The sequence below is a fragment of the Adiantum capillus-veneris genome, chromosome 2 (genome assembly GCF_014529385.1).
Source record: "Adiantum capillus-veneris isolate H3 chromosome 2, ASM1452938v2, whole genome shotgun sequence".
Lineage (NCBI taxonomy): Eukaryota > Viridiplantae > Streptophyta > Polypodiopsida > Polypodiales > Pteridaceae > Adiantum > Adiantum capillus-veneris.
In genome coordinates this window covers 139,091,282-139,102,228 of record NC_140932.1, presented here as the reverse complement: position 1 = coordinate 139,102,228, position 10,947 = coordinate 139,091,282, and positions in this window count along the sequence as shown.

Genomic DNA, 10,947 nt, shown 5'->3' with positions numbered 1-10,947 from the left:
AGTTGACCATGACACCACCACTACATGCACTGAAATGGTTTATAACCGTTACCTTTTGACTTTCAAGGGCCACCCTAGAGAGGATGCCAAATGGATGCCTGAAAAGTTTTTTCGCAACTTCCCCGACCTCCTCCACACTTTCCATCACTCACGGTCCAGTTTATTTCTCTATTGAGCAACTGAGGACAGTTGCTATCCTTGGTGGGAGGGATGTTACGAAACTGGGCACCCTCCTGTTGTAGTGGTTAGCTGCAATTGGGATAGCTGGCGTAATGGTTATTTATGTGTTGTCTATTTATTTTACTAATTGAGTTGATGATGATTTTGTAGAGTGGAATGCGGGGAGTTGATGAAGAGGGGACGGCAATTACTCTTGGCCATTTTATATTTGCATAGTATCTTAGAACATCATTTCAATAGCCACTATGACTCTGTAAATAGTTGTAGTGGGAACTCCCCTTATGAGTCATGCAAGAACTAATGAGCTTCACTCATTTACAAAAGTGAAGTGGTTGTAGAAAGAGGGGCCTCAATTTTTGGCACCTTAAACTCAAAAATAATATATTAAATACCAACTCCACAAGAGAGGTGCCATGGAGGTTGGGGCTAGATTTAGGCCTTTCTCTTGCAAATTCTCTTCTCTACTCTCTTATGCTATGGTTATTTGCTGTCTACTCTCTAATCTAGTCTCCATCTCTTACACATCTCTTACACTCTCTTACAAGCATGTCTATGTCAATTCTATGGTGGACATGTTGATGGTGATTTCTTGGAAGCTTGTGTTGAATATTTTAAGCGGTCGATCTCCCCCTCTTCTCCCCCTCATAGTCTATGTGTGAGTGTGTGTGCTTGGAAATTGGAAGAAGAGGTGGACATGTTGATGGTGATTTCTTGGAAGCTTGTGTTGAATAGTTTAAGCGGTCGATCTCCCCCTCTTCTCCCAACAATAGACAAGGGCACAATTAGCTTCAAGGAGCTCGTCATGTCTGAGATTTTCTTTCAAAGTAAGGAGTTCAGTAGGAGGAGCTAAGTAATTAAGATTTTCTTCAAGATGAAGAATTTGGCCAACAATCATCACTCTCCTCTTAGCCATAGTCTCTTTAGCTATCTTCTTATAAGCATGCAAAAGATGTTGAATCTTTTTAACGACCTTTTCCCGTGATATGCAAGGGGCCTGTAGTGAGTCAAACTTAGAACAAAAAAACTTTTTGACTTTAGCAACTTTCATCTTCAGAAGTGATTGGTCAATGTGCACCCATCTTGCTCTACAACTATTCTTCGGTTTAATTAAATTTAAAAAAAATGGCTAATGATCAGACAACAAAAGAGAAGGGTCTGTCTTGCACTCAATAGACTAGTAATCATGAAGCGAACTTACTAGCATGTACACCATGTCCAGCCTTGCAACTCTGTAACATGACCTAGATTGTCTATTGGTCCAAGTGCATCCACAATTCTTTGAAACTTCTAATAAGTCAACTTTAGAAGTCAATTCTTCCCAGGCATCCTTCTCTTTCCAAAAAGACATTGTCCCTTGTGAGTCCATCTGTCAGTTGTTTCAACTACTAATGGTAGAAACATACTGGTAGCTTGCATATTTTACTGGATAGAATCTTTCGAGATCCTCTCTTGCATCTACTTGCAACAACGCATTAAGCATTCCTCTACGTTAACCACCTCATCCAAGTGGTGGTATTGCCGGTAAGAGTGCCTTGGATTTAAAACAAATTGTGCGCAACCCCTGTTCCCTCAGCTCCTGTTGCCGACAAATAGGCACCTTCTGCCTACTACTCATCAGTGCGCACGCTGCCTGCCACACTCCTTTTGGCTCGTCAATCAAGATCAATATCTACTCTAGATTCCCACAAATACAATGGGTCAGACATACTAGCAAACCAGGGTTAGCAAATTGGGACATTTCTAACCAGCTTGAGCACCTATCAGATAAAGCATTTGGAGCATATACATTCAGATGAAGGGCTCTTTGAGGGTTATGGCAATCCAATTACCCTTGTCAAAGAATTTTACTTGAGAGACAAAGTGTGCATACTTTTGTGCCAATCCAAAGATATGCTCCCGCTTTACCTGCAATGTGATTAGTGATAAACCATACATGGTTAGAAGAGATCCTTTTCAGATTAATCTCTAAGATCTTTTTGGAGGCAAAAAAAAGGATTTGCAAAAGAAGGATGATAAGGTTGTGAAATGCATTTTTGTTGGTTATAGTGTAAAAAGCAAAGGTTATAGGTTGTATCATCTGCAAATGAAGTGTATCTTCATTAGTCAAAATATTGTTTTGTAAAAGATGCCGTTTTGCCCTTGTTAACATGTACCAAATATGAGCTCCCAGAATGTATATGGTACGTTGTTGCCTCTCATCAACGTGGAAGGATTGTGAATGTAAGTCCTCATGAGGCACATGTGCAACCTATGTAGGTTTTAAATGATGTTACAAATCATCCATTTTTTGATGCATATTTTCAAGATGTAATTGATGAGGATAGCGCTGGAAATGAACAAGCTAGAGGCCTGCCAAGATGGTTGGTGTTGCAAACCCTTTGTGACAATATATTTGTTTAGTCCCACTCGTGTAGAATTATGTATGATGAGGAAGAGCCTTTGCCACTGCAATGCATTCTGGGTATGTGTAAATTGTGAGCTTTGTCCTAAAGTGTGTGTCAAGGAGAGAAGAGTGGAATTATCCCACATGTTGTGGTGCAAGGTTGTAGAGCTACTTAACTCTCATTTCATGAATAAATAAACACAACTCTATTTTGCATTACATATCCCTTGTTTATGGTGATCTTGTGATGGCTTAGCAAATACTCCAGATTGTGTTTATGAGTCCAAGTTAACTGATCGTGGAACTTAATTATCTTGAGTGATAATCTAGCCACCACACACTCACTTGTGTGCACGATGTTTATCTTTCATCCACCCTAGCTATAGCACAATCCCATTCCCATCAAGTGGTTTCCATGTAAAGCTCATACTTTCTTATCTCCTCTCTATTTATCTATGATACGCCCTATCATATCTCATTGGGAATGTGGGAAAAATTCTTAATGGAAGGTTGCAGCATAAGTCCTCATCTAGCCGTTCAAAAGGTGCCATTCGAAAGGTTTGAAATCCTTTTTTTCCCTGGCAATACTCTCATAGAAGGTGAATGCTTTCCATTGTGTTGATTTCGATCAAGCATCACCCCGTGGGGCAGTGCTGGATCCTTGAAGAATTGCAAAAGAGAAATTAACCACATCACGAAGTGTGTTGGTTTTGGAAGAGCTGAAGAGGGAAGCATCAGCATGGATTCAAGTCTTGCACGTGGAAGATAACTCTAAAACAACCTTCATCAAACCTAATTCAGATGCACATGTTCTTGGAGATAAAGTAGTGGAGATAAAGTAGGCCTCAAATCAGCTCAGTATTCTCAAAATCTCTGCTCGGGGTTGGCAGCAGCAAGCAGTGGTAGGCAGAGGAAAGGCAAGTGGAGAGGCAGCACAAGTGGTCAGAGCACTTGGATTCACCCCTCTCCTCTTATGATGAAGATGACAAGGGTATAGTGAAAACTGTGTGTCACCATATCCGACTGGGAAGTGCACTACATGCAAGCCCTTGGGCCTCTCTCCATTCTTGGAATGCGAGCACATTCACCAGCCCTGCACGAAGCGTTGAAAGGTCATCCTCACCGCCCTTGACCTCGCCTTGAGCAGTGAATGCTTTCCAAGTCCCAAGGCCACCACCCCACCGCCCTCGACAGCCCTAGCACTAAAGGGCACGGGAAATTTAATAAAGCCCAAGCGATGGGATTTACTACAGTGAAACTAGGACACGGAGATCGGGACGCGTGCAACCCTAAGATGAGCCAGAGTAAACTAGGACACGAAAAAGTAAACTTGGACAAGCAGGGAGCCTATTCGTGTTTACTTATCATGCATATGTTTCCCATCATGGACGACATTTGCGCATGGGAGTCTTGGATAGGTGACAAGCCTTGCATGGCCCCCACCCCGGTTCAAATCCCATGCGCGAAACCTGACACCCATTTTTTGAGCCCTTAAACCTCCTTGAGATTCGTGCGCATGGCCCCCCACCAGACCGCTTGGCTTCATTAAATTTTTGTGCCCTTTAGTGCTGAGGCTCGACAGCAGGCCTACAAAGTTGGCAGTCCGTGTTTTGTTTTCTTTTTAGCATCATTAAAAGAGAAAGTAATAAGTATCCAATAAAAGGGTAAAAGTTTTAGGCATTGGTTCCCACACTCAACGGATTCCTCTTGCTAAAGCATGCTAATCTCTTTGAAAAGAGCTCATCAAGCCCCGGATCGTGCGAAACAATTTTCTCTGAGGGCTAATAAGCCTCATATTCAAGCCAAGAAGCCATTCCCAATGCAAGCTTGAGTTACTCAAGGGGGAAAACCCGCAACAAGTGATCAATAAAAAAAGAGAAAAAGAGCCACATTTGGAAAGAGTCTCATGAAGCAAAGAAAGGTTTTTTGCCGTGAAGAGTGACTTTGCTTTTTTCTTTAAATGGTGAAGAGGTGCTTCACTTCGACATACTCCCCAAAGCTCTCAATCTCCTTCAAAATCTCAAACCAAAGCACACTCCAATATGTACAAATCACATTTGCACAAAACTCACCTTGAAATGTATGTACTATTTGTGTACAAAAGCACAATGGGCACGGGATTAGACACTACCATTAAAAAGAATGGTAAGACCTTCCCGCACATGATGAGCATTCACATTGGCACGCACATGATGCACACCATATTTACAATGCATGAATACTTTGCACTTTTAGTAGCCATGAAGGCCGCATCCTCGACAAAATGGAGGCAATGGTACTAGAGAAAGTAGCAACAACAACAATAATAGGAGAAGCTACAAAGGAAAGAAACCTAACAAAGGATCAACTCACATGGTAGAGGACAAAGAAGAAGACAAAGGCAATAACAACCTTGTCTTCTATGATGACATACTTGAAGATGCAACCTCTCTACTTGTAGGGGAGGACTTTTACTTTCCTGTGTGGATATTATCATCCTCTGTGGATTTTGTCAGCCTGTGTGGATACCAACTTATCATCCTGTGTGGATATTACATCTGTAGTATTTTGTCATAGTCCAAACCTCAAGGGGAGGATTGTAAAGTGTGAGCTTTATCCTAAAGTGTGAGTCAAGGAGAAAAGACTCGAATTATCCCACATGGTGTGGTGCAAGGCTGTAGAGCTACTTAAAGCTCATTTTATGAATAAATAAACAAAAATCTATTTTGCATTACATATCCCTTGTTTATGGTGATCTTGTGATGGCTTAGCAAATACTCAATATCGTGTTTATGAGTCCAAGTTGATTGATCTTGGAACCTAATTTTCTTGAGTTATAATCTAGCCACCACACACTCACTTGTGTGCATAATGTTTATCTTTCATCCAATCTAGCTAGCACGATCCCATTCCCATCAGTATGATGCCGTTGTGTAGCTTGCAACCTGGAAAAAGGGCACTGGTACTAAGTGGAGTTTTAGGTTGAAACATAAGCATGATGGTAGAATTTATCGCTATATTGCAATGCTTCTGGCATTGAGAAGTAGATGCCTACACCAATAACTCTTGGCTATGGAATGAAAATCCAACCAAGAGCCAAGCTTCAATAGCATGCTGATCTCCTCTACCATGCTAATTACTAAGCTAAGCTGTGCTATTAGAGTGATTATGTGAGGAGAATACTTCTTTCTTGTAAGATACCTCTTCTTCCTCTCAATCTATCCTCATTCCCAGCTAGCTCTCAGTATTTTTGAAGGTGTGTGAAGTCTTGGGACTCAGGATAGGGACACATGTGTGTTTTTCAAGCATAATTTGGTGTATGAAGCTTCCATCTTCATTACACCAACTAGTTTTATCAACGAACAGAAAGATTGTATTGTACAAAAGTATCCTTTGATGGGAGAAGCTATAATAGAAAGCCTTTATGGAGGGGGGATTGGCTCCATGTAAATCCGGTCCTCAATTGTTGTCAATTGTTGTATTTCTCTCTCTTTTCAAGTATTGTCAATGCCAAATTAGCTAGGTGTAAATTGCTATGTTGATTTCTCAATTAAGTACTCTCTCTATGCTCATTAGGAACTTGTTCTTAATGAAATGCTCACTATGTTATCAATTTCCACTACACACAAGTTATTAGTGCATTAAATGTTACATATGCATTGGAAGGAAATTAAACAGACCTTTTGCTCCTTGAGTGGTACTGTACATTTTGGGTTTGTTTACCAAGGGGGATCACTCAAATTTAGTTGATTGTAGTGACACATGAATGTCCATTGGTGGATTTTGTTTTGTGCATGGCAGCTCATGTATATCTTGGTTGAGCTATGGTTGGTGGGTGCGTTTGGCTCATACCACTTTTGACTAACTTGGTTTTTTGGGGACAATAGTCCACCACAATCTAATTAGGACCTCTAGGGTGCTTTTTTACCTCTTTAGGAGGTTTTTTTCCCTTCGATTGTATATACATTCATCACTCTAGGGAAATCCTTATGTTTGTATTGGTACATTCAATAATACTACTTCTTATGTTGTGTGATCTTGAGCTTCCCTTCATCTTCATCTTGTAATGAGCATTTCAAGTAGTCAAAACCGAGGTCAAAATGGGCTCAAATCAAAATTCTAGTAGCCCCAAGATCAATGACCTTACCCTAAAGGCTATGCTGCCCCTTGGAGAGGTAACCCTGCTCTCGAGATAATACTATCGTATCATGTGTGCTTAAGGCCCTTTTTAAAACCCCTTAACCCCAAATTTAAAGAAAATTTAAGGACATTTTTCTACCAAGATTTATAAACTTTATTGGGAATTGTAAAAGAAAATCTCTTTTATAAAATTTTTTCTATAAAGTTTAAAAAGAATCAAATATCCCTCTGTTGAACTCATGTGATAGCTTACATTTTACTTAAGTGACCTCCTTGAGTATCACTCCGTGAGAATGCTCACCAATTATCATCTCAACTTTAGAGGGTGAGCCAAGGGGTTGCTGGCAACACTGTCTTTTGAGTATCAGCTCAATTAGAGAATGTAAGTCAGAGGGCTTCTCGCAACACTATCTTGACTGTTGAAGCCTGCTTTGATATATATCAATTGTAGGAAATATAAATGTAAGAAAGCATGCAAAGATGGAGAAGATGAGGGAGAATTAGATCAAGAGCACACAACGTGAACATGGAGAAGATTATTTCAAGAGCATACAACAACATAAGTACCATTATTGAGCATGGACACTTTCCACAACCCCATTGCATGAGAAACTAGGAGTAGGGTAAGTAGGATCCGAGGTGGATTTCATAGCATTGCTCTCTTTGAAAGAATCAAGTGTGAGTGGTTATGTAAAGTTGCAGAATTTTAGGTCTACGGCTAGAAATAGCACGAAAAGACTTGAATTCATTCAATCCAACTGGGGAGTAAGCTTAAGAGTTGTCTGAACCAGTGGGTAAGCTCAAGGAAACTTCGAGGTAAAAATTTTAAGAAGTTGACCAAAACTCATATTATTTACTTTTTCTTGACATTTTAGGCCAAACTAAGTTTTGACTTGATTCATAGGCTTAAAACACATCATAAAAGGACTGTCCTTGAGAAAATTTCAAAAAAGTGTTCATTTCAAGCCTCAAGTTAATAATCACGATTATTAAATTTTTGCTCTAAATTAGCCAAGACTCATATCATTGACTCATTGCATGTGTACAAACAACTTTTGTAAAGACCCAAGAGATTTAATTCACTAAACTGGCAAAAAATTGGGTGAAAACTAAAGTTTGTACTGACTTTTTGAATCTTGAGTGTGACTTGAGGAACAATTTATCCAATTTTGTTGAAACTTGATTTATAGGCTTTTATTGATGTGATAAACATGTGTATATGCTCAGTTGACCAAAATCTTGCAAAAGTTTGACAAAAGTAAATAATCACGATTGTTTACATCTGCCCTGTTTTTGAACTTTTTTTACCAAGTTGGCATACCACTAGCTTTACCATGTTGTAATAAGCCCACAAACCAAATCTGGTAAGATTTGGATCACTGGGATGAAAACTGTGGCAAAAATTACAAAGTTAGTCTGCGGACAGATAATTGATGACCATTTGACCAAAAATTTTCCAAACTTGATGAAAGTTGGCTAGTGACCTTAACATAAGGTGCTTAATAGATCTGTGACAAAGTTGGGACAAAAATTTGTAAAAAATTGTCAAAAGTAAATAATCGCGATTATTTACATTTGCTTCAAAACTTGGTGATTTTGTAAATTTAAGTATACCAGAAGGTCAAGCACATCAATTAGACCCCACAAATCAATTTTGGTGAAATTTGGACCACAAAAGTGAGACTTAAGCTAGATTCTCGAAATCAGAGTCTGCGGACACGGAATAGTGGGTAAACTTGATCAAATTTTGTCCAAACTTGTTGAAACTTGCCCAAGGGCTTTAACAAGTTGTATACGTGCCAAATCAATCCAAAAAATGCAAACAAGTGACAAAAGTAAATAATTGCGATTATTTACTTCTGCTATCCAGAGACTTCAAATTTGACTTTTGGGCTTATACAGTGTTAGACCAGCATAATATAAGGCCATAGGAAAAATTTGGGTTCAATCGGATCAAAATTGGTACAGATACACTCAGTTTATAGATTACAGATTAGACCTTTGATTTTGCTAAGCTGAATCTGAAAGTCAAAATTTTGACTTCCATAGCACAAAGTGAAGCGAAATACAGAGACCAATCAATGGAGTTCTCAAGAGCTCTACTGTCCTTATAGAAAAATAGCTAATTTGATAAATTTTGTACAGGAATCAGGTTGCAGACGAGGAATTAGTGGCTTGAACAAAAAGTTGCAATTGAATCAAATGGACATTGACTACAAGTCAATCTAAGGTGAGTACTCTATCCAGGGCTTCATAAGTCTATATGAACATCAGATCCGGTTGTGTTATAGGAAATCAAGGCCTATTTGGAGAAAACACCAGTAGAGTATCCACTGAAGAAAGCGTAAATCAAGGCACACAATTCCTGAGAAGTCTCGGACACTTTTTCGAATTCAACATCCGAAATGTTTCTTACTCGACTCACTCGGAAACCGGAACGACAATGCGCTACAAGCATATCCTCTCTTTTCACAAAACTAATCGTCATGGAGCCCAGGTTTACTTGGATCCTAACAAAGAGTATGTTGTTCGCATTGATGATCATGGTATTGAGTTCGAAGAAGAAGTTAGGGCCAACAAACAAGGAAAAATGTACATGGATCGAAACAGAACTCAATATGTACAGGTTGAAAATCCTGATGTGATAGACAAATGGGGATTAGAAATAAACACTATAATCTTGGATATGTCAGCAAAAGAAGGACCACCAACTTTGGAATTCGAGGGATACAATCAAGTACACTTGAAGCCTTTGAAACGGCTTAGTACGGATAATCCTAGGATCAGAGTCTATTGTTGGGAAGATAGAAACATAAAAGATCTTTTGTAGACTTCTCATGCTAGACCAGGACAATTAACATCCATGAAGATCATCTATATCTTCAAAATCAAAGATAAGGGATCTGCGGATCTACCAACTTATTTGTTTAGGGATTGTTATAACAACTTTGTTATGATGACTCCTGAGGAAGTAGAACAAACCGAAAACTAGGTGTATTCCATACGGGATTGGATATTGGGTCAAGGACCAGAAACCACTCGAAGAGACAAACATCGTGAGAGATCATCTGAGAGTAATGTGAAGAAACCAAAAACCACCTCATCACGTAGAAAAACGGGTGACACTAAGGCCAGCCCAGGGCTACATGAGTCACTATTTTTGATAGACTGGTTTGAAGGACTAGGAACAAGACCAACTCCCAGAAGACCTGGAGTTGAACCGAATAGACGTGTCAGACCATCTGATTTTCAAAAATGGGTAAGAAAATACAGTGGATCAGGGGATCCATATGACCACTTAGCAAGCTTCAAGCAAGTGCTAAGAGCAGAGCGTATATGATTTCCATACTCAATTAGAAGGGTTTGGAGTGACATTAGAAAGAAAAGCTTTGACATGGTTCCAAAACATTCCACCAAGGTCAATCATGGATCTGAATACATTAGCTCAAGGATTTGTAGTAGCTGCTTGTTCTAAAACGGGGATTAAACATAATACGGTAGCTCAAATCTACAGCTTTAAACAGAAACATGGTGAGTCTGTTAGGGATTGTGTAACTCGAATGAAACAATACATTTCCAGATGCCCAAAGATGGAGATACCTGCAGAGGAGCGACTTGCTTCATTGTTTCTGGAGGGACTGCTAAACAAGGAACTTCATGCTATACTCTATAGTAAAAAGCATACAACCCTAGAGGCGTGTGTGTCTGATGCTATCGACCTAGGAGACAACTGTGAGATCTTTAATGAAGAGGATGTTCCTAAGGATAACCAAAGCGAGAAGACTGCATCCACAAAACCAGCACAAGTGGGAACGGCTGCTGCGGCACCACTCTCAACCATAGAAGATATGCTAAAAAGGATGAATGACATGATGAACAATATGCAAAAAGCATCTATGAGTGGACCAAGACTGGGGATATCCCCACAAGGACAACCAATTAGGCCACAAAAATGGTGTGCAATCGAGGGTAAATGGACCAACCACGAGACCCACAAGTGCTACTTCAGACCAAAGTATGATGGGAATGTTCAGTACGTGCCCATGAGGCCACAAGGACAACCCATGTACAGATATCAGCCTAATATAGCTCAAGTTGAAAGACCACCAATGGGTATGGAGAGACCTCAACCTATGTTGGGACAACAACCTCCTTATCTAGGACATAATGCAATGCCTATAAAGTACATGCACTCTGAAGCAGTCATAGATGAACAAGCATTAGTGCCTGTTACACCATATGCAGAGCCTAGTCCATCTACAGTA